This window comes from Gopherus evgoodei, unplaced genomic scaffold, assembly GCF_007399415.2.
Source record: "Gopherus evgoodei ecotype Sinaloan lineage unplaced genomic scaffold, rGopEvg1_v1.p scaffold_132_arrow_ctg1, whole genome shotgun sequence".
NCBI classification, from domain to species: Eukaryota; Metazoa; Chordata; order Testudines; family Testudinidae; genus Gopherus; species Gopherus evgoodei.
Window position 1 is genome coordinate 41,738 of NW_022059795.1, and position 23,970 is coordinate 65,707.

Below are 23,970 nucleotides of genomic sequence, written 5' to 3' on the forward strand. Positions count from 1 at the left end.
CCCGAGAACAATGGAGAATCCAGTTCCCTGCACAGAGAACAATTTAAAATCTCCTCCCTCATTGAGAACAATGGAGAATTCCCCTCCCCCTGCACTGAGAACAATGGAGATTCCTTCTCCTCCGCTGTGAATAATGGAGAACCACCTCTCCTCACTGCAAACAGTGATAAGTACCCCCCTCCCCCCCCTCGAGCAACGGAGAATCCCCCTCTGCTGAGAATGAATCCCTCCCATTAGAAACAGTGGAGAAACCTCCCCCCGAACAGTGGGAGCTGAGCCCTTTGGCAGATCTGGCCAATGCACAGTTGGCAGCAGGCCAGGTGCCCCAGGAGCATTTTCACCTTTCTCCTCCGGCCCAGCTGAGGCTGGTGTCAGAGACGGGCTCCCAGCCCAGTCGTCTCTTTGATCCCATTGATCCTGGTGCAGGCAAGGCCCAAAAAGCAACAGAGCAGGCCAGGGGCCTCTGTGGGTTTGCGTCCCTCATTAACGTGAGACCCTGCTGAAGCACCGTAGCAGAGCCGAGAGCTCATCTCTCTCTCTCTCCTCACAGCTGGCGTCCGTGAGCCTCCTGCAGCTGGGACAAGAGACTGACAAGCTTCACTCCAAGAACCGGGAATCCATCTCCCTGCTGATGCGCCTGGGGAGGCTCCTGCGCGCTGGGGCAGGTGCTGGGGGCGATGGACAGATCCTCCCCAGCAGACACTCGGGCTAAGAGACCCCTGCCATGCACTCTGGGCCTGGTGCTGTGGAGCCTGACTAGGATTTGGGTGGTCTGGTGCTGAGCTGCTCCCAGACTGGAGGTGAGGCTGGGCTCCCACAGAGCTTCCAGCCACACCTGCCTCCTCCCCAGCTCTCATTCCCAGAGCAGGGGATAAAAGCAGTCAGCAGAGCAGAGACAGCCTCCCTTCCCAGGCCCTGCCAGCCTTGGGGTAGGTTTCCGGCTGTCTCCCTGCAGCCTGGGCTTTCCAGCAGCTCCAGCGCTGCTGGGGGCAGAGCAGGGTGAGCTGCTTCAGGACGGTTCTCACATCCAGCCCCAGTGATGGGCCATTGCTGTCCCCTCCTGGGGACCGAGCCGCTGTCTCTGGGGCAAGAGCATGGCCCCACAGAGGGACAGAGCCCCATCTCTTTGCTCCCCCAGCCCCTTGTGTAGGCGAGCGCTCCAGCACTCAGTGGGGGTCAAACCCCCAGCACCACACACAAGCCTCTGTCACTGTACAAGGAAATCTGCTGTAGTCCCTGGGGCCAGTGCTAGTGGGCACTGTACCCACGCCCCTCAGTCAGTTCGTTCCTCAGTCACCCTGCCGGGCCAGGGCTTCCCTGGGCATTGGAGAGGAGGCAGTAGGCAGGCTGCATCTAGGGCAGAGCCCAGGAAACAGCTCATACAGCTACTGCCTCTTGCCCCTGCACTGCCAGGGCTGTGGTGTGTGTACCTGCCACAGGCCCCTGGTAGATGGTTTTGGAACTGTGGGTACCATTGGCCCTTACTTGGATTTACCCACAATGTGGATGCTGAGCTGCTGTCATGGGGTCCAGGTTTCAGTCCCTGCCAGTTTTGATCACCAGGTCCAGCCTCTGCTTCAGTGGGCTGAGATCACAGCACATACCCAGCCTCCCCTGTCCCCCACTCTCTAGCTGCTCTCCATTGGGGAGAGACCCCTCTCTGCCTCTTTAATGCATCTGTCATTCCCCTGTTGTGTGTGAGGTAGGGGAGCCCGGTGAGAGAGGGGTCTCTAAGAAGGCAGTTGCCACCCCTGGAGCAGCCCTATTGGCACCAGATCTGTATGCCCTTGCGCCAGCCAGTCCCAGCCTCCGTGTAGGCTGGGCAGCTATCTGTCTCCATTAGCACTGGAAGGATACTGATTCCTGCCCTGATGGGAGGAGACGGCTGTGTCTAGAGAAGGTGAGGGTTCCCCCGTCTGCTGCCTGTGGTTGGTATTCGGGGAGCAGGGGTTTTGGCAGCAAAGCAATTTCAATGCAAATGTTTCAATCTAGAGAGTGTGAATGAGGCTACATGGGCTCATTGTGCCTTACTGGGGAGAGCCCTGCCGAGCCCAGTGCATGGGCTCTGTGCCTAGCTGCAGCCTGGTGAGAGGTAAATTCCACAGCCGCGTTAGGGGATGCTGGATTTGCGGCTGCTGCAGGCCACGTCCGCTCTTAACCCCCGCCCGGGCTGGCTGGGGGGATAGGCCGCCCCATGCAGCATTGTCTGGGGAGCAGGGACAGCAGAGTGGGTGCAGGCAGTGGGCTCATCCCTGGCCTGGGGTGCTGGCACGAGAGGTGCTGGGGAACCAATACAAATTGTTCTTGCACCCCTGTCCCTAGCTCCTTTGTCTGGTGAATAGAGAGCGCTGGGCCTGTCTCCCCTGACTCACATGTGCTAAATACAGAAGAAACCCACTGGCCCCCTCTCCTTTCCCCCGCAGTGCTGGTGTCGAAGACACCACTCTCACCCAGCCTCTCTCTGCTGGGGAGATGTTTTGCTCGTGGCTTGATGCCCCGTCCCCATCCCCCAGCCACGGGCGATGGCTAGGTGGGCTGTGAGGGCAGGGGCAGCTGCCAGTTATGATCCCACACCCACCTCCCAGTCTGCCCACCCTGCTCTGCCAGGGCTTTCAGGGGAGGAAGGCCTCATCCAAGGAGAAGCCTAGGCCCTTCTGAATGCCAGCGCTGTGCTTGACCCTCCTGGAGACATGGCTCAGCTTTCCCCTGACGTGCAGCCATTACAGCCCCCTTCCCGCCCCTCATTCCCCAGGGGCAGCACTGGTCTCTTTCATTCTGAAACACTTTTACTGCAGGGCCAGTGTGAATTTTTGCCACAGCTGGAGCCTTATGGACACTGGTCTCTGCTGCTTAGCTGTTCCATGCAAAGAGGCTCCTTGGTTCTATCCCATGCACTGACATTGCCTTGCTTTCTGACTTCAGGAAAGTCACTGCTCCCCTCTCTAGCCCGTTGCCTGCAGGATCACAGATTAATGAATTATCCGTTCTTCACTCCTGTACATCACCCCCTAGTACAGATGGGGAAACTGAGGCACAGAGCAGTGATGAGTAGAACCCAGGACTGCTGAGACCCCGTGCAGTCTCTTAGCCACCAGCCCAGACTTTCCCCCTGACATTCCCTGCAGCTGGTCCTTTATTCCTGGCTCACTGGGGTGCCCAGTCTCTGAGGTCTACATGCCAAGCCATATGGCTCTCTCTAGGGCAATTGCTGTTACTGCTGCCAATCCCGCTGTGGGCCACCCCATGAAATACCCAGAGGTCTCCAGAAGGCCCATGTGACAGCCGTGCCTGGGGTTCCCCTGCTCCATGGGACCAGACACTGGGACATGCAGTGGGACGGGGCCTGATGCTGCTCTTCTGTGCGTCTCTTTCAGATTGTGGAGGAGTCATTCTTCCTGACGGTCGACATGCTGGAGACCTGCTTCCCCTACGTCCTGCTCCGCAATGCCTATCGTGAGGTGCACAGGGCTTTCCTGCTGAGCAAACTCCCTGCCCATTGACAGCTGCAGCCCGGGGTCCCAGCCTCCCTTCACCCACCCCTTCTCTGACGCATTGCAAATGAGTGCACCTTCCAGGTCCCGGAGTGGGCTCCCATATTGCCATGGGCATATGGCCTAAGGGCTGTACATATTTGCATACCTATGTGTGATGCTGGCAGAGCAGGTGCCAGCTCATGCCAGAGCCTCAGGCCAATTTCCTTGTGTATCAGTGTAGATCAGAGTGATCGTTAAATGTATGAGAGTGTAACTGTTGTTCAAACTTCATGGAAACCAGTGGGATGTTTCTTGTATTGTTTTCAAGTCTCTGTATCCCATTGTAGTGGAGTAGCAAACATTTATATTGTGTATTCCCCTGTAACTAAATAACCCAGCAAAGGAGCCATCAAACGAGAAAGAAGCCTTGTGCAATGCTAATAAAAAAACGTTAACAGAAAAGTGCTAATTTCAAACCAAGTGGTCATTGTGTGTGAGGATCAGAAGTTAAAGCCCCCAGAGGACTGGGCCAAAAGAAACCTGATGAGGTTCAACAAGGACAAGTGCAGAGTCCTACATTTAGGATGGAAGAATCCCATGCACTGTTACAGACTAGGGACCGAATGGCTAGGCAGCAGTTCTGCAGAAAGGACCTAGGGTTTACAATGGATGAGAAGCTGGATATGAGTCAACAGTGGGCCCTTGTTGCCAAGAAGGCTAATGGCATATTGTAGGCTAATGGCTGTATTAGTAGGAGCGTTGCCAGCAGATCGAGGGACGTGATCATTCCCCTCTATTTGACATTGGTGAGGCCTCTTCTGGAGTCGTGTCCAGTTTTGGGCCCCACACTACAAGAAGGATGTGGAGAAATTGGAAAGAGTCCAGTGGAGAGCAACAAAAGTGATTAGGGGGCTGGTGCACATGACTTATGAGGAGAGGCTGAGGGAACTGGGATTGTTTAGTTTGCAGAAGAGAAGAATGAGGGGGATTTGATAGCTGCTTTCAACTACCGGAAAGGGGGTTCCGAAGAGGATGGATTTAGACTGTTGTCAGTGGTACCGGATGACAGAACAAGGAGTAACGGTCTCAAGTTGCAGTGGGGGAGGTTTAGGTTGGATATTAGAAAACACTATTTCACTAGGAGGGTGGTGAAGCTCTGGACTGGGTTATCTAGGGAGGTGGTGGAATCTCCTTCCTGAGAAGTTTTTAAGGTCAGGCTTGACAAAGCCCAGGCTGGGATGATTTAGTTGGGAATCAGTCCTGCTTTGAGCAGGCAATTGGATTAGATACCTCCTGAGGTCCCTTCCATCCCTGATATTCTGTGATTCTATGAAATGCGTTCCTCACTCACTGTCGTCAGAGGAAAAGCCCTCGTGCGTTGTGACCCTGACAGCTTGTTTTCTGTGAGAGGCTGGAAGTCTGGCTTCAAGGAAAGATCTCTCATCTCCGGACTGTCTGGACTGTGACAGGGAAGTGTAGCAGATGCAAAGCAGAGATCCCCAGAGACAATCTGGGTACCCTGAAAAGGCTTTGGGGAAACTGGCAGTTTATGACCTCACTGCAACCATTTGGAATTACAAGCTGTGACTCGTGTGCGTGTAGATCACCTGCTTTAACATCTCTATAGCTCTCCTTTCCTTTTCTTAGCTAATAAATCTTTAGTTTACTATGGAATAGGCTGCCAGCGTTGTCTTTCTTGTAAGATCTAGAGTGCGATGTGGGGTAAGTGGCAGCCAGTCTCTTGGGACTGGGAGCAACCTAAATGTGATGTGATTTTTTGTGTAAGTGACCATCTTATCACAAAGTCCAGTTTGTCTGAGCAGCAAGATAGCCTTGAGAGTCTGAGGGGACGGTCTGTGACTCCATGGTAAGCAGGGCCGGCTCCAGGCACCAGCATTCCAAGCTGGTGCTTGGGGCGGCAATCTGCAAGGGCGGCAGTCCCTGTTGTTTTGCCCCAAGCAGCGCGCCGAATTGCCGCCGCAGGCGGCAGGAGCAGTCCATGTGCCCTTAGGGCAGCAGGCGCGTTTCTGCGGTGGCGGCAATTTGGCAGTAGCTTCTATGTTTAGCTGTCAGGGGCGGCTTCAGCTAAACATAAGGACACACGGACTGCCCCCGCCGCCTGCGGCAGCAATTCCGTGTGCTGCTTGGGGCAGTGAAAACTGTAGAGCCGGCCCTGATGGTAAGACTGGTACGGCGATTTGTTGCTGTCTGGCTTGGTGAAATCTAATTACAGACCATATCGCCAGCTTGGGGTATCTGCCCTGCTTCTGACAGTCTGCCCTGACTCCGCACTCATGGTTGTGAGCTGCTCCAGGAAGTACGACAACATGCATCCCTTTTCCAAAGGGAGGGGTAGTATGGTGGAGTGGTTAGAGCCAGAGGCTGGGAGTTAGGACTCTTGGGTTCTACCCCCAGCTCTGGGAGGGGAGTGAGGGCTAGTGGGTTGGAACAGAGGCGTGGGAAGCAGGACTCTTGTGTTCTATCTGCAGCCCTGCTGCAGACTTGAGTAAGTCCCAGCCCCTCTCTGAGCCTGTTTGCCCATCTCTATAAGGGAGATGATGCTACTGACCCACCTACTAGCTATCTGCCCTTCCCATCTGTTCTATCTCCCTTGCTGGAAACTGCTCCTCAGCTGAGCTTGCAGCAATGAAAGCGAAGCCCCAAGGCCTGCACAGAGAGATGGGATGGCGCTGGCCCCTCTCCTCTGGGATGGGCTATGACTTGGGCCCATGGAGCCCTGGCCAAGGTGCTGACTCCTTCCCTTTGTGGCTTTGCACCTTGCCAGGATCAGGTCCTTTGGAAATGGGCCTGGGCCCAGAGCCAGCGCTGCAGGCCATGGCCATTTCAGGGGTTAATTAAAAGGAAGGATTTTGATTTATTAAAAAGTCTCCACCCTGGAATTCTCTGCCAGACGGAGGGTCTGTGGGGACCCCAGCGCTCGGGAGGTCAGGATTTGCCCCAGGGCAGCCCTGCTCCACACCTTTCCTCCCACTGATGCCCTGGACTTATCAATCCTCCCCTAGGGGAGAGGGTGAACTCATCCCCATTCCCAGTGAGAGCAGAGAGGGGCACCAGGGGTCATTCATTCATAGATCTCAAGGGCAGAAGGGACCACTGGGGCTGTCTAGTCTCAGCTGCTGTACAGCACAGGCCAGAAACCTGCCCCACTAGAATTCCTGTGTGAGCTGGAGATCGCTTCGTTGGCCCTCGGACCGCGCTCAGCCCTGCGGGACTGGGCCCTCTAGGGGGCACTGAAACCAGCCACAGTTGGCTCCAGGCACATTGAATCTCCACCGAGGATGGCGTCACCTGAGCTCAGCTCCCAGCGTGCTCCCTGGGATCCCTAGACCCACACACACATGAGCCATCAGCACCACTGCCCATGGCCCAGCCCCACAACAAGAGCTGCCGCAGTGAACCTCTCTGCCTTGGTGAAGGAGCATGGGGCTGGCTGATCCAGATCAGATCACGCGTCCAGCTAGCCCTGTCTCCTGTCTCAGAGCAAGGGTTGAGAGCCCCCTGCGGGGCAGTTATCGAATGACCTGCTCAGCTGTCCCAGATACTAAGCAGATTCCCCACTCCCTTGGGGGAGACCTTGTAGTGGCATGGCTGGGGAGGAACCACCAGGGCTGGAGCATATTAGAGAATCCATCTGTTTCCTTTAGGTGTCTCAATGGAGCTGAGCTTGTTTGTGAGTCTGGTCCTGATACCTGACTTTGGCTAGGAGTCCTTTTTGCCCTGCACCATGACTGGATGTTCACATGGTCCAACCCTACTAAGCACAAATCCTTGTGGCAGTGAGTTCCACATGTTAATTATGGTCTGTGCATTAAAGAATTTAATGCATAGTTTTCACCTTCATTGAGCATCACCTGGCTCTTTTGCAGGATAGGGGGGCAGAGGCACCTGAACTGTTTCTCCGTCCCCCCCATACTGCAGCTGAGGCCTCACTCCTTCTCTCTTGAGTCTCTGCGCTGGCTCTGCCCTTTCCCCTGAGCTCCTGCCCTCGCATCACCCATTTCCCCAAGGTCCTGCCCTCACACTGCCTCTTTTCCACTAGCCTCCACCCTCACACCGCCCCTTCTCCACCAGCCCCTGCCATCATGCTGCCTCTTCCTCACAAGACCCCCCTGTGATGGGTTGGACCACAGAAACCCTGTTTGGGAACTGCCAACTGATGTGTCAAGACTTCTTCTGCCCCTGCTTTCCCTGCCAGCTCGGGAGCCCAGCACCCTGTCTTGCTGAGCCAGACACACCTGTCTGCTCCAACACCAACCCAGGGTCTGAACCATGTGCCCCAAAGCTCCAGACTTAACTGAAAGCAGCTTACAGAAGTGTTCCTGCCTTTAACACTCAGATGCCCAACTCTCAATGGGGTTCAAACCCCAAATAAATCCATTTTACTCTGTATAAAGCTTATACAGGGTAAACTCAGAAATTGGTTGCCCTCTATAACACCGATAGAGAGATCTGCACGGCTGTTTGCCCGCCAGGTATTAACACATACTCTGAGTTAATTAATAAGTAAAAAGAGATGTTATGAAATACAGAAAGTAGGATTTCAGTGGTTCCAAGTAGTAACAGACAGAACAAAGTGAATTACCAAGTGAAATAAAATAGAACACGCAAGTTTATGTCTAAGAAACTGAATACAAAGAAAACCTCACCGGTTCCAGTGAGCTTCCTTTTACAAACTAGTCTCCTGCTAGTCTGGGTCCAGCAATCACCCACCCCCCTGTTGTTACTGTCTTTTGTTCCCGTTCCTTTCAGGTATCATTGGGGGGGGAGAGGCTGTCTCTTGAGCCAGATGAAGACAAGATGGAAGGGGCTCCCAGGGGTTTAAATAGACTTTCTTTTGTGAGTGGAGACTCCCTCCTCACTCCTATGCAAAGTCCAGCTCCAAGATGGAGTTCTGGAGTCACATGAGCAAGCTACATGTCCATGCATGACTCTGTTTTTACCAGCCAAGCCACACTCCTGGGAAGGCTCAGGTGTGGATTGGCATCTTCAAGTTCATTGTTGGCTTGAGTGCTTTTTGACTGGGCACTTTTTAATTTGCAGGGGCCCCCACGAGAATACAGTATTTTATAGTATTGCAACTTTTTTTAATGGAAGGGCCCCCTGAAATTGCTTTGCCCCAGGCCCCCTGAATCCTCTGGGCAGCCCTGTATTCACCTCCCTCCTAAACTAAACACCCGTGCTCCTTTCAATCTCTCTTGCCAGGGCATGCTGTCCTGACCCCTCGCCCTGTCCAACACCTGGACCGGGTCCTGCTGGGGTAGGGGAAGCAGAAACAATGCCAGGCCGGGCCCCTATGTCATCCCCTACCATTAGGCCCTGTTCCAGATCCAGTCTCTTACTTTTTGCTCATTGTCATTACTGTTTATTAGGTGTATTATTACAATAGGCCCTCAGAGTGATATTTCATATTTCTAGTTTCAGATACAAGAGGGATACATTTATACAAATAGGATGACCACACTCAGTAGATTATATGCTTTGTAATGATACCTTACAAGAGACCTTTTTCATGAAGCATATTCCAGTTACATTATATATTTTTATAAAATCACATAGAGTGCAATGTCACAGCACCGCATTCCCACCAGCCCCCAGGGCTGGGGCCAGCACAGTGATCAGATCCCCCAAGCCCACAGCTTGGGCTGACACGTACAACCCTCTCCTGCTGTCCTCACCAGCACCTGGAGCAGAGCATGGCAGAGCCAGGGCAGCATCCTGCCCTCTGCCCAGCGAGGGACTGGAGGCTGGGCTTGTCTGCCGAACCCACCCTTCCAACTGGCACTGACCAGGCAATGGCTGGCTGTCTCAGGCCTGCGACCCCCTCATGCTTCTGGGGGGCAGGCTGAGGGATACAGCATGTGTGGCTGGGGTACCCCTTGCTCAAGGTGCAGGCTGGGGGTGCACACGGAATCCCAGTGGCAGCCCAGCTGTAGGGGCAGCCATGGTGGCAAGCCCATTGTTGGGCAGGTGTCTCTTCTGGAATGTTTTCATTCTGCACCTCCAATCCACCACCCACTCTCCTGGTAGCAGCGCAGCAATTACCCAAATGGCTGTTAACTGTGGCTGATAATTCCCCAAGGGGATCAGGGACAGACAGCTCTGCAGCTGAGCAGATTGGGGCTGGGCCCCTGCAGCAGATCAGAGCTGCCAGGGTCTCTCACCTCATCCACAGCAGGCATGCAGCACTGGCAGTGCTCATTTGTCCAGCTAGGAGAGAGGAGCTGGCCCAGGGGGCAGGGGAAACAGGGCCTGCTGGGCTCAAAGAGACTGACCTCGTCCAGAGCACATTCCCCAGCAATCTGCATGTGCAATTATTAGCAGGGGTCCGAGGGGGCAGAAGTATGGACAGAGCAGAGAGGGCTGGGAGGCAGTCATTACTGTTTATTAGGTGTATTACGGTAGGGCTGAGATTTCCCTGTCCCTCCCTCCACCCATTGTGCAGAGCCCACTGCCCTCCCAGGGCACTGTACTGAGTTGGGCCCTGAGCCAGGCACAGTATGGAGCAGTGCCCAGCTGGTTCTGCAGTAGGCATCCCACAGGCACCGATTCCCAGGGCCCCCTGGCTGGCAATGAGATGTCCTCCTGAAGCAGGAAGACGGGGGAGGTTTGTGCCCTAGCTAATGGTACCTGTAGATCTAGGGGAGGCAGTGCTGGCCAGTGGGCGGCCACTGCACTGGAATGCTGGACACCTGGGTTCTTCTTTGAGTGCTTGTCCATGTCCATTCCATTGCAGGTGTGTGTGCTCGCCACACGAACTCGTGCCAGAAGTTTCCCCCTCGGCAGTATCTGTAGGGGATACAGTTTTCCCCTCTGGCACCCCCTGGAGTGACACCCGCATGGCGTGGTATAAGGGGCGCTGCCGGCTCCCCACACTATCAGTTCCTTCTTACCACCAGCGATGGTGTTGGAATGGCTCCTTGCCTCGGCAAGCTTATACCTCTCAGCTGCTCGCTGTCAACTCTTTTACTGTGTACAGTTGTTAGAAGTTGTTAATTTAGTTCATTAGTGTAGTTTAGTGTTAGTTTGTAGTTAGGGTGACCAGATGAGATGAAGAAAATATCGGGACACATTGGGGGGTGAGGGGAGGGTCTGACGGCACAGGGTGATTATCCGGCATCCCAACCTAGCTTTGGTCAGGACTCAACTTTTCCCAATATTTTGCTCTGCTGGCAGCACTCGGCTGCTCCGCCCCTTCATCTCATCTGGTCACCCTAGGTCATGGCCCAGTCCCCGGGCTCCAAACCTTCAACCATTGCAGAAAGCCTAGGCCAGTCAGCAACCCCCACAGGCACTGTCTCAAGTGCTTGGGGGAAACCCCCGTCAGCGACAAGTGTTACATTTGTGAAAGTTTTAAACCTTGGATCTAAAAGAAGCGGGACATTCATCTCCGGGCGCCCCTTATGGAGTCAGCACTTGCACTGGCACCAGAGCCGTACAGATCAGACTCCGCTCCTAGCACCATGGCCTCGGGGCGGAGCACGCCGTCAGAGCCATCTGCGGCCCGGTGTCGATCCCCGTCCCTGTACCAGCTACAAGGCAAAGAAAGACCAGGAGAGGACGTTCTCTTGCATCCTGTAAAGGGAAGGAGAGGGCTGGAGGAGAGCAAAGACCCATGAGGGGCGGCTTTTCACCTCCAGACAGAGGTCGGGCCCCAGCTCCTACTGAGCAGGCTAACCCACTCCAGGACACGCTCGCCACCCTGGAAAGCGGCATGGGCATTCGGCATCTGGCGGTGCCGACTGCACCGGAGGCCCTGCAGGCCGCAAAGGACATCTTGTCCCTACTGGTGCTGCCCACACCCATTACGGCGGTGCCCCGGTCTAGGCGTAAACCTGCCTTGGGACCCTTCCAATGGTCCCTATCTGTGCAGCACTGCTCCTCACTGCAAGGAGTGCCCTGCCAGTGCTCACCACACCTTGGACATGGGTCAGCTTGAAGCGGCGATCGCCAGAGGAACAGTGCAGACCCGCAGAGGTGAAGCACCCATCCCCGCAGCCTCGCTGCCCAGAGCACCCTACCCGCTCTCCCAGTGTATGGCACTGCTTTGGCAGTTCGAGCCACTGCTCCAGAGAGCCCGTTACCGGTCACTGGAGTGCTGGTACAGATCACTGTGGGCACGCTGATGTTCCCTGGCATGGTGGCCTGCTCACTCCCATTCCCACCCGACGGACTGGCACTGCTCACTGAGTGTTAGGTGTAGATCACCAGCTTCATGTCGCTGGCATCGAGGCAGAAAGAGTCATCACCCTCCTGCAAATCCTCAGTGGAGCCTTGGGGCCAGTGACGTGAGCAGGGTAGACAGACGGCTTCGGCAAAGTCCTGGCCCCCAGGATGCGGCCCCTCCTCCTCAGGCTCCATTAGCAAGGAGGAGTCCCTGCCAGAGGGCCAGGTTCGCTCATCAGGGGCACCGACATTCCCAGTGGCACCTCCCGCAGCAGCATGGCCACTAGGCCACTGGCCTGCCCCCTGGCACCTCTGGAATCCCTGGGGGTTCCCACAGCCCTCACAGGAACATAAGTCGGCTTTGGGCATTGGACAAGCCGTTGGCGATGATCTCCTGTCCGCCCTTCGACATTGTAGTGACTTTAGAGAGCATCCCTCAGGGCCATCTGGCCCCAACGGTGGTGCCTGTGGAAGAGGTATTGGTGGTGGCAGACCTGCTGGTACCCGCCACCTCTTCATCCTCGCCCAATGAGGCTATTATGGTTCCCCAGAATGATGCCAAGGCTCATCAGGAGCTTTTGAAGAGAGTCGCCTCAAACCTGGGGCTAGAAGACGAGGGGTTGGCCAAGCCCTCAGAGTCCCTCTTCGACGTGCTAAGTTCGGCAGCCCCTGCCAGGTGCACGAGAGGGTGGCAAAAATTACTGTGGCAGATGCCTTCATCTCTGCCCCTCATTTCCAAGGGGCAGAACGTAAAGGTGAGGGTTAGGGTAAGGGTAACTGCTACGGGTTACGAATACCTGTACATTCACCCTCTCCCAAGCTCACTGACGGTGTCTGCAGTCAATGAGCACAACAGGCAGGCTCAACCAGGTGCGATGCCTAAAAATTAAGAGGCAAAGAGGCTCGAGCTCTTTGGAAGAAAAACGTATTCATCTTCCAGCCTCCATCTGCAAGTGACCAATCACCAGGCCTTGCTGGGCTGCTATAACTTTAACATCTGGCAATTCATGGCCATGTCCTTGGACTTACTGCCAGAGGACCCCAGGAAGGAATTCCTGGCAAACCTCGAGGAGGGCAAGGCGGTGGCCCTCCAAGCGGCCTCAGATGCGGCAGATTCTACAGCTTGAACCTGACCATGGCCATCTCCATGAGACCAGCATCCTGGTTACAATCCTCAGGCCTTTCCACAGAGGTTCAGCAGTCGATCTAGAACCTCCCGTTCAATGACCTGGCACCAGAGCTGCCTGGGGGAGGCGGGGGCAAGTGGGGCAATTCGCCCCAGGTCCCACAGGGGCCCCCACGAGAATATAGTATTCTATAGTATTGCAACTTTTTTTTATGGAAGGGGCCCCCAAAATTGCTTTGCCCCAGGCCCCCTGAATCACTGCCTGGCACTGTTCTCCAAACAGATACCAAGTTGCATGGTCTAAAAGACTCGAGGGCAACCTTGTGGACCCTGGGCCTGTACACCCCGGGGCCGGCAAGGAAGCCACAAAGTCAGCCTCAGTCAGAGCCCTTCCACAAGAAGGGCAAGACCTATAAGCACCAGCAAGGCCACAAGACAACACCCTCCACTCATTCGAGCTCCACCCACATGGGCATTTTGAGGGTGTGCTCAAGGGCAACCTTCCATCTGTGTCCTGGATCCTGCTTCCCGGCTTTTCTCCAACTGCCTGTCCCCCTTCCTTCCTGCCTAGGCCTCTATAATGTCGGACCAATGGGTCCTCAGTACTGTGGCTCAAGGTTATACCCTTCCATTTATTTCTGTTCCACCTGCCTCCTCACCCCGCTTCAGGGACCCCTCTCATGAGACCCTGCTCACTCAGGAGGTGCAAGGCCTTCTGCAGGTGAGAGCTGTGGAGGAAGACCCCCTAAATTTCGGGGACAAGGGGTTTTACTCCCATTATTTTTTAATAGCAAAAGCCAAGGGGGGGGGGTCCAAGACCCATCCTGGACCTGCGAAAGCTCAACAAATATCTGAAGAAGCTGAAGTTTTGCATGGTCTCTCTGGCCTCCATCATCCCTTCCCTAGATCCAGGGGACTGGTGTGCCACCCTCGGTTTAAAGGATACATATACTTCCACATATCAATATTCCACGGACACAGACGTTTCCTGCACTTCACAGTGGGGCCACCCACTACCAGTTTGTGGTGCTCCCTTTCGGCCTAGCAACAGCCCCGAGGATGTGTACAAAGTGCATGTTGGTGGCGGCAGCTTACCTCAGACGTCGGGGTATTCGGCTTTACCTGTACCTCGATGATTGGCTCATCAAAGGCTGTCCCAGGACCCAAGTCCAGAGTTGCCACCTATAGCGAAGGCCCACTCAGCTAGGGCTTAATCTGGGACTAGGTTATGACATGATAGCCGAGAGGGCCCCTAGCAGAGAAAAGAAAAATATAATATTCCTACTGGCTTCTGGATTCTATCTTTCCCACAAATGCTGCCACCATGTCATAACCTAGTCCCAGATTTGGACCTTAGCATCCAAAATATGGGGGTTAGCATGAAAACCTCCAAGCTTACTTACCAGCTTGGACCTGGTAAAGCTGCCACCACCCAAAAAATTAGAGTGTTTTGGGGCACTCTGGTCCCCCCAAACCTTCCCTGGGGACCCCAAGACCCAAATCCCTTGAGTCTCACAACAAAGGGAAATAAACCTTTTCCCTTCCCCCCTCCAGGTGTTTCTGGAGAGATGCACAGAAGCAAGCTCCGTGAATCTAAACAGAGGGATTCCACCCTCCCCGTTTCCAGCCTTGGAAAACAGAAGTACCGAGAGCTAATCTCTCTTCCCCCCTGACCCAGAGGGAATGCAAAGTCAGGCTAGTAAATCTAACACACTCAGATTTCCCCCTGACTTCTTCCTCCCACCAATTCCCTGGTGAGCACAGACTCAATTCCCTGGAGTTCCCTACTAAAGAAAACTCCAACAGGTCTTAAAAAGAAAGCTTTATGTAAAAAGAAAGAAAAATACATAAAAATGGTCTCTCTGTATTAAGGTGACAAATACAGGGTCAATTGCTTAAAAGAAATATGAATAAACAGCCTTATTCAAAAAGAATACAATTTAAAGCACTCTAGCAACTATACCCATGTAAATACAAAAGAAAAACAATAGAAACCTTACTGCCTTACTATATTTGTACTTACAACTTGGAAACAGAAGATTAGAAAGCAGGAAACAGAAATCCTCCCATAGCCGAGAGAGAGACAGGCAGAAGACCAAAGAACAAAGGACTCACACACCAACTTCCCTCCACCCAGATCTGAAAAAGTCTGGTTTCCTGATTGGTCCTCTGGTCAGGTGTTTCAGGTACTTCTTTCCAGGTGTAAGAGACATTAACCCTTAGCTATCTGTTTATGACAGCAGCCCAGCCCAGATTAACTCCAGCTGCGCCACCAAGTACCTGAGCCTGTCACCCAGCAATAGCGTCTTCTGCATAGGCGCCCCCTAAGACAGGATCATGCTAGTCCCCATTTACCGATGGGCAAACTGAGGCACAGAGCATAGTGGACAGATTTCCCAAAGTGCTCAGTGTGATGGTGGCAGACCAGGTGCCAGCTCATGCCAGAGTCCCGGGGCTGAGTTGAACACTGACAAACCCCCAGCTGGAATTCTCCCATGTACTAGTGTTTTACGACAGGTATTAGTGTGATAAGAATGTGTTTAGTGTTTAAACTTTATTGAACGCTTGTGAGCTGCTGCAGCATTAATCTCACATAGCATTAATCTCACACCCATCTCACTCTGGATCCCATATCGCAAGGTAATATTTGTGCATTGGCATTGTGAGTCTCTGTGTAAATTACCAGCCAGGAGAAAGACATTAACTAGTGTGAAGGGCCGAGCTTCAGCAGAAGGTGTCACACCCTTCCCAAAAGGCAAGACCATCGCTACCAGATGGACTATTGTGGGACTGGAATTTCCCTATGGAGCCTCAACAAGAGGACAAAAGATGTGTCCTGTCTCCTCCCTGTGAAGATGAGTCCTGCAAGTGGATTCCGCTCCTTGGAGCTAAGATCAAAGTGGAGTGTCCGTTCTTATCAGTTTAATATCTGATATGTCCTTTATTTGAGGATTGTATGTTAAACTGATTTTTGAAACAAGGGGATGGAATAGGAGCTTGCTCTGTTCACCCCCTGCACTGACCTGGTGTTGCACTGTCTCCAAGACCAGCAGTTCAGAGCACATGGCAGAAGGGAGATGAAAACCTCAAACAAAAGGAACTTGGCCTGTCTATGGTGCGTGGCCACTGTGGGACCAGGTGTTTCTAAGCGTAAATGAGTGATCCGCAGCTGCTTAGCCTGGCTTAGCCTGAAGGGCACATAGAGCTTGCTGATTAGAGACGCTTCTATTCCCTTCTGAAACTTGAGACTGGAATGTGTGTATAACTCGCTGGTTTCCTTTCCCTAGTTAATAAATCTGTACATAGTTTATTATAGGACTGGCTACAAGCGTTGTCGTGGGTGTGAGATCTGAGGTACAACTCACCTGGGATAAGTGGCTAGTCCTTTGGGACTGGAAGTAACCTGACTATTGCTATGATCCCTGGTGTAAGGGACCATCTATCACAAAGGGAAGCTCCCCTGGGTGGTGAAATATATTAGAGTACCCAGGGGGACTGGCTGTGACTCAGGGTTAAGGCTGGTACAGCGCCTGAGGAGTTTACGCTTAATGGCTGGTTGGAGAAATCTCAGTACAGCCCTCACAGCAAGTTTGGGGTTGTGCCCTGCTTCCTAACAGCCTGCCCTGAGATTTGTACCATGCTCTTGAGCTGTCTCAGGCAGCATTCAACTCACCCCTCCTGCTGTGAGCAATAGAGATGCCCCTACCCCCCGCCAAGAGCCAGGGGTGCTGAACACTTTGGAAAATGTCAGCTACAGATTCTGGGGTGGCAGCAGCAGGCACTGAACCCTGTTCTCTTCAGCGCACAGCCTGAAACCATCCTTCTGCCAGGTACCAGTCCTGGGGAGGCACCGCCCATGCTGGCCTGTCTGGGCCTTCTGGAGGGACTAACACACCATGCTCTCTCTTAGGGGGCTTGGTATTTGCCTTGGTTTGGTCTATATTTACCCCCGACTTTCTCACGGAGGGATATGTCTGATCCCCATTCCTGTATTACTTCAGCACATAACAATCCCCCCCAATACCTGTGTGAGGCAAAGCTACTATCCCCTTTTGCAGCTGGCGAAACTGTGACAGCATACACCCCTGTATTCACACCCTCCACACTACTGTAACTATACACCCCTGTATTCACACCCTACACACTACTGTAACAATACACCCCTGTATTCACACCCTGCATGTTACTGTAATAATACAACCTATAGTCACACTGTAAATGCTACTGCAATAATACACCCCTGTATTCACACCCTGCATGTTACTGTAATACATCCCTCTATTCACACTTTACACACTAATGTAATAATACAGCCCTATATTCACACCCTGCACACTACTGTAATAATACACCCGTGTTCACATCCTGCACGTTACTGTAACAATATAGCCTGTGTTCACACCCTACTGTAATACACTCCTGTATTCACACCCTACACACTATTGCAAAATACACCCCCTATCCCCATCTTAAACTCTACTGTAATAGCACACCCCTGTAGGCACACTCTGCACTTTACTAAAATAATACACCCCTGTAGGCACACCCTGCACTTTACTAAATTAATACACCCCTGTAGGCACACCCTGCACTTTACTAAAATAATACACCCCTGTAGGCACACCCTGCACCCTGTTGCAATAATTTTTGTACAAGGTGTGACCTGGTGTGACCTAGAAGCGCCAATCAGGGCAGGCTGCAAAAGGGACAGCAGTTACTTCCAAGACTGGTGGGTAACACTGAAGTTAAACTCTCCAACCAGTCACAAACCGTGCTTCTGATCCCCCCGCACTGGTTATTCAGAAGCAAAAAATAAACCACGCGGCCCCCTTCATTGCATTCCAGTCTCTGGCTCCCAATCAGCACCTAGGTACAGTACACTGAGAAGTTATTTAAAACACTCTGCTCACATCTACAAAATGGTCAGCCTCGTTACCAAGTCAGTACACGTTTGGATCTTACCCAAAATACCACGCTGCCAGCCAATCCCTTAGTGTCTCAAACTAGAGGTTTATTATAAACAGGGCTGGCTCCAGGCACCAGCGCAGCAAGTAGGTGCCTGGGGCGGCCAATGGAAAGGGGGCGGCACGTCCGGCTCTTTGGCGGCAATTCGGCGGCGGGTCCCTCAGTCCTTCTTCTGGGAAAAGACCTGCCACCGAATTGCCACCGAATGATGAAGCGGTGGCAGTAGAGCTGCTGCTGAAGTGCCGCTGACCGTGGCTTTTATTTATTTAATTACTTTATTTATTACCACTTGGGGTGGCAAAAACGCTGGATCCGGCCCTGATTATAAAGAAAAAGAAAGAACAAGAAGAGGTGTTAAAGCAGTCACATACATACAAAGACTTCAAAGTCCACAGAACAGGTTCCTAGCAGTATTGGTGAGTTTGCTGGTTTGAAAGTCCCTCTGGAACACATCCCCAGCTTGGATGGCTCATTCAGTCCTCTGTTTGGAGCTTCCTTTGTAGAAAGTTTACTCCAGAGGAATGAAGACAAAATGGAGGAGATGCAGCTGCCTTTTATAGACTTTGGTCATGTGGCTTGTGTTTCCTTTGTCCCAAACACAACCTGGAAGCCTTAGAGTTCTGGCCATAGGCAGGCCCCTGCCTGCCTTGCTGAATCATAAAGTGTATCCTGATCCTTTCAATAGGTTCACTGTACCATTGGTGTCCCTTGATGGGCCATCAAGCAACCTAGGCAGTGCTGATGCCAATCTGTCTGTGGGTGTCACCCAGATGCACAGCACAAGCTGGAAATCCAGATATTCCCTACATGTCTACAACTCATAATACGAACGTTATACAAACTTAGAAACAAGATTATCATACTTGGCAAATCACAACATCTTCGCAGATACCCCACACGGAACACCTGGCTCTACTCATTGCATTTTACAATATTGTTATTCATAATATCCTAATGTGTCACACATGGTATGCCTTGTGAGGTATCATTTGAAAACTCAGAATTTGCTGGTCAGTATTGTCCTGGTAAAATATGTGTGGCAACATTGTAAGTGAAATTATAGGAGTCCCCTGCTGGTTTTAATAACACATGCTACAAACCCCACATAGCTGCCCAGACAGAAGTTGGCAAACAGGTCTGTCCTACACAAAGGATTGCGTGCTTACCTTAATTTGCATTTAGCAGTAACCAGAGTCATCAAGCAGGAAGGGAAACAAAGGAAGCTCAAACAGGTGAGAAAAAGCAGCAGGGAACATCCTTCCACAGAGACCCTTTGTCTCCTGGTGCCCAGCTGGAAATGTTTTCCAAGTGCGGGACTGAAACTATAAAAAGGAGGGACAAGCATCCCAGGGCACACTGCCCACACCCCACCCCACCCCCGTTGCATTCACTGCACCTGACGAGACAAAGGAAGCAGGTACTGGACTCTGGAGGAGAGGTTCTGGACAGAGAGTTTGGTCAGTAATCAACTGGAACATATGATAAGAAGCTTTGCTTCAATCTAATATAGTTCATTAAGTTAGGCATTAGTAAATGTTTTATCTCGCTTTTCTTGAAACCATTTCTGACTTTTATGGCTCATTATATGTACTCACTTAAAATCTCTCTTTGTCATTAATCAGCTTTTTTTTACTGTTTTATCTAATCCAGTGTGTTTAAATTGAAGTGTTCGAATAACTATTTGAGCTAAGAAACTGGCATATTATTCCCTTAAGATAATAATAGATTTAAAATATGTGTCTTGTCCAGGAGAGGGCTGGGCAGTACAGCATATACATTGCTGGGGCAAATTCTGAACCTGGGAGTGTGTTGAGGTCACCCTGCAGTCTAACCAAGGCTGGTGAGAACCAGTTAACCCAAGTGTGGCTGGCAGGCAGCGGTTCACGCAGACACTCCGGGTGTGACCTGCATGCTGGAAGGTTGTCTGTGAGTGGCCCAGGCATTGTAAGGCACCCATGGCTGCACGGTAGGAGTGACACAGCCTCATGGGTCTGAACTTCACCTGGGTATGTCACAGAAACTAAGGCCTGGTCTACATTTCAAAGTTATATTGGCACAGTTACAGTGGTCGACATGTGAAAGAACCACACCTATGACTGATATCGCTCTGTTGACAAACCCTCCAGTGCAGACACAGCCATGTTGGAGATGGCTCACGTCAACATAGCAACTCTTCGCTCAGGTAGCTTGACCAGGTGTCTGGTTTTCGACTGGAACATCCGGTCAAAAAGGGACCCTGGCGGCTCCGGTCAGCACTTATCATAACATTTCTTCCCAGGTCTGGACCTTAGTGTCCAAAATATGGGTGTTAGCATGAAAACCTCCAAGCTTAGTTACCAGCTTGGACCTGGTATTGCTGCCACCAGCCAGGAATTATACAGTGCCTAGCTCACTGTGACCAAGATCCTTAGGATTAACTCCATCAACAATGACGCAGTCACACTGAATGGAAGCCCCCTGGAAGAAGTGCAGTCCTTCACCTACCTAGGTAGCATCATCGACCAGCAAGATGGCACAGACGCAGACATCAAAGTAAGGATTGGTAAGGCAAGAGCAGCCTTCTTACAGCTCAAGAACATCAGGAGCTCCAGAGAGCTGTCTTTGGCAATAAAAATTCAACTGTTCAACTCCAATGTAAAATCAGTCCTACTGTATGGAGCTGAAACCTGGAGGACAACCAAAACAATCATCAGGAAGATCCAGACCTTCATTAATAGCTGCCTCAGAAGGATTCTCCAGATCCGCTGGCCAGACACCATCAGTAACATCCACCTCTTGGAGAGGACCTGTCAACTCCCAACAGAGGAAGAAATCAGAAGGAGAAGGTGGGGTTGGATAGGACATACACTACGGAAGCAGCCAACTAACATCACCAGACAGGCACTGCGGTGGAACCTCCAAGGCAAGCGGAAAAGAGGCCATCCAAGAAACACCTGGCGACGCGACCTTCAGGCTGATAGCAAAAAAATGGGCTATACCTGGAACCAGCTAGAGCGAATGGCCCAGGATAGAAGGCCCTGAAGATCTGTGGTTGGCGGCCCATACCCCAATTGGGGTGACGGGCATGAGTGAGTGAGTAGCTCACTGTGGTCTCCCCAAAACCTTCCCTGGGGGACCCCCAGACTCAGATTCCTTGAGTCTTACAGCAAAGAGAAATAACCCCCTCCCCTTGTTTCCTTGTTACTTCCTCCCAGGCTCCCCTCCCTGGATGACACTAGGAGATTCCCTGCTTCAAGTCCTTGAAACACAAATACTGAGAGATCAAATCTCCCTCTCCCCTCACCCAGAGGGTATGCAAAGTCAGGCTTAGTAAATCTAACAAAAAGAGATTCTCTTTTCCCTCCTGTCTTTTTCCTCCCACCAATTCCCTGGTGAGCTACAGACTCAATTCCCTTGGACCCCCCTTTGAAGAAAAAATCCAACAGGTCTTAAAAAGAAACTTTATATAAAAAGAAAGGAAAAGACATAAAACTAGTCTCTGTATCAAGGTGACAATATACTGGGTCAATTGCTTAAAAGAAACATGAATAAACAGCCTTATTCAAAAAGAATACTATTTAACACATTCCAGCAACTACACACATGTAAATACAAAACAAACCAATATAAACCTATGGTCTTGCTATCCCTGTACTTACATTTGAACACAGAAGATTATAAGCTTGAAGATAGATAGATCACTCTCAGAGCCGAGAGGGCACAGAACCAAGACAAAAGACACACACCCAAAAACTTCCCTCCCTTGAGATTTGAAAAACCTTGTTTTCTGATTGGTCCTCTGGTCAGGTGTTTGGTTAACCCTTTCCAGATGACAGAGACATTAACCCTTAACCATCTGTTTATGACAGCACTGCCGAAAGGGGCGTTAAAAGTCTGATCGGCGGTGCTGGGTACTAAGGTAGGCTAGTCCCTACCTGTCCTGGCTTTGCACTGCACCCCAGAAGTGGCCAGCAGGTCTTGCTCCTGGGCGGGGAGGCCACAGGGCTCCGCAGGCTGCCCCTACCATAAGCACCGGCTCTGCACTCCCATTGGCTGGGAACTGACCAATGGGAGCTGGGGGAGCGATGCCTGCAGGTGAGAGTAGCACGCAGAGCCTCCTGGACCCCCACCTAGGTGCCGGGCCTGCTGGCTGTGGTGCCAAGACAGGTAGGCAGCCTGCCTTAGCTCCGCTGTGCCACTCACCAGGAGCCGCATGAGGTAAGCCCACACCCAAACCCCTTTCCCTAGCTCTGACCTCCCCAGACCTGGACCCCCCTCCTGCACCCCAAACCCCTCATCCCTGGCCCCACCCCAGAGCCCACATCCCCAGTCCAGAGCCCTGACCCACTCCTGCACCCCAACCCTCTGTGTCAACCCACAGCCCCCTCTCACATTCTGAATCCCTCAGCCCCACCTTCCAGCCTGGAGCCCCCTCCTGCACCCCAAACCCCTCATTCCCAGCCCCATCCCAGAGCCTACACCCCCAGCCGGAGCCCGGGTTGGGGCCTTGGGGAAGGGGGTGGGGCCTAGGTGAAGGGGCAGAGCCTAAGTGAAGGGGGCGGGGCTTAGACTAATAGAAGATTTAGGGTTGGAAGAGACCTCAAGAGGTCATCTAGTCCAACCCCCTCCTCAAAGCAGGACCAACCCCAACGAAATCATCCCAGCCAGGGCTTTGTCAAGCCAGGCCTTAAAAGCCGCTAAGGATGGATATTTCACCACCTCCCTAAGGAACCCATTCCAGTGCTTCACCACCCTCCCAGTGAAATAGTTGTGATGGGTTCGGTCCCAGAGAACCCCTTGGGACTGTTACCGAGCCCATTTTCCCTGTCAGCTTGGGAGTTCCAGAACCCTGCCTTGTTAAGCCAGATGCTAGCAGCAGGCTAAATGGAAAAGTACCAGATTTAAGATGGATTCCAGTATCATGTGACATGCTCACATGCCCTGTGAGACCTCATTCTTCATTTCCCACAGGCTGGCCCACACATACACAGGAAGGCTTGCCGGTAAATAAACCCTTTCACAACCAATTGTTCTAGTCAATGGGAGCCATCAAGATTCTAAGCCACCATTAATGGGCAGGGGAGGGGGGGAGCGGCAAAACGACGCCATACTCCAGATGTGGCCTCACCAGTGCCGAATAGAGGGGAATAATCACTTCCCTCGATCTGCTGGCAACGCTCCTACTAATGCAGCCCCATATGCCAATAGCCTTCTTGGCAACAAGGGCACACTGCTGATTCATATCCAGCTTCTTGTCCACGGAAATCCCCATGTTCTTTTCTGTAGAACTGCTGCTTAGCCAGTCAGTCCCCAGCCTGTAGCAGTGCATGGGATTCTTCTGTCTTAATTGCAGGACTCTGCACTTGTCCTTGTTGAACCTCATCAGATTTCTTTTGACCCAATCCTCCCATTTGTCTAGGTCACTCTGGACCCTATCCCCACCCTCCAGTGTATCTACGATGAAGATGTTGGACAAAACTGGCCCCAGGACCGACCCTTGGGGCATTCCACTTGATACCAGCTGCCAGCTAGACATGGAGCCATTGATCACTACCCACTGGGTCTGACGATCTAGCCAGCTTTCTATCCACCTTAGAGTTCGCTCATCCAATCCATACTTCTTTAACTTGCTGGCAAGAATACTGTGGGAGACCGTATCGAAAGCTTTGCTAAAGTCAAGATATATCACGCCTACTGCTTTCCCCATATCCACAGAGCCAGTTATCTCATCATAGAAGGCAACGAGAACTGAAACCAGCCCTCCTAAATTCCAGGTTAATGCCAGAACCACTGCCCAAACCTTCCCTTTTCGTTCAGATACAGAAAACACAACATATAAAGAACAAACACAAAGTCTATGGAATGGAGAGAAAGCAGCAGGTGTTACTCACCCAGTTGGCAGCATCCTTTCTGCCAGCCCACCCCACACAGTCACATCCTACACACCACACTGCAGCTTTGCATGGCCATACACTGGGAACTGGGAACTTTCTAGTTGCATTCCCATTGCCATTTGCACGTGCTGGAACTGGCTGATGCAGGGGAGCCAGGTGCCGCAGCAAGAGAGGAACATACCAAGTGCAGATACATTTTCATCTCAGAGTGACAGACATTGGCTTAAACAATTTAAAACCATTGAGTGCCCATTGGGATTTCCCTTTGTCTCCCGCATTGAATGTCCTGGATTCTTCTCAGCTCCTCCACGCTGAATGGGCTTTTGACAACGTGAGGGGAGGCCGGGTT

The 23,970-nt window shown here is 52.2% G+C and overlaps 1 non-coding gene across 1 annotated transcript; it reads left to right on the forward strand.

Annotated features, from left to right (window-relative positions):
* Nucleotides 1–15,657: 15,657 nt before the first annotated feature.
* On the forward strand, nt 15,658–15,841 carry LOC115639833. Its single transcript, XR_003997750.1, has one exon. It is a non-coding gene; the product is annotated as a U2 spliceosomal RNA (small nuclear RNA).
* The last annotated feature ends 8,129 nt before the right edge of the window (nt 15,842–23,970 follow it).